We start from the raw sequence: 725 nt of genomic DNA on the forward strand, positions 1-725 counted from the left end.
TGTGCAGTTTGCTAGCTGGCTAGTTTACCCCACAATGCTAGCCTAGTCTACTGTATGAATGAATGAATGAATGAACAAACAGTCTAAAAAAAAAAAGATATTAAACTCGACGGAGGAAATGTGGGAATTAGGTTAAACTGAAACAAGGAATGTGGTGTATAATTGTGTGAAATGTATGATGAAAATTGGCTAGCAATTTCGCCAAGCAAATACCAAGAAATAGGTTGCAGCAGTTTGTCTTTCGACTACACTTGCAAAATCCGCGATGGGACTGAGCTCGAATAGCTTCAGCATCAGCGACTTTTTATAGTATAAAATCGCTGTCAATCAAAAAGAGATGCAGCCTTTCGACAGACCCTCCAATCATCATGCAGAAGCCCGGAGTCTAGGCCAGCCCACTCCTCCATTCACCCCCAGAGACGCTGAGCATCCGTGGGCGGGACATAATCGCAGCATTTATCCAATGACCGTCTAGTTTCGAAGCACTGAAAAAAAAAAAAAAACGTTCAAAGCAGCCCCAATAAAGTCAATGGACGCTAGGCTTCAACAGGGAAATGCACTGTGAATCTACGGGAATGTATGAGAAGGAAATCGAGTCAGCCGACCTGCTATATGTAGCTGATTCTGAACGAACTCGTCTTCGAGATGAACGTGTTCTAACGCATTTTTAGTCAATAAAATGTTAACACAATAGTACATATTTGACCATACATTTTTTGACATTA

The sequence above is a fragment of the Leuciscus leuciscus genome (genome assembly GCF_965113295.1).
Source record: "Leuciscus leuciscus genome assembly, chromosome: 19".
Classification (NCBI taxonomy): domain Eukaryota; kingdom Metazoa; phylum Chordata; class Actinopteri; order Cypriniformes; family Leuciscidae; genus Leuciscus; species Leuciscus leuciscus.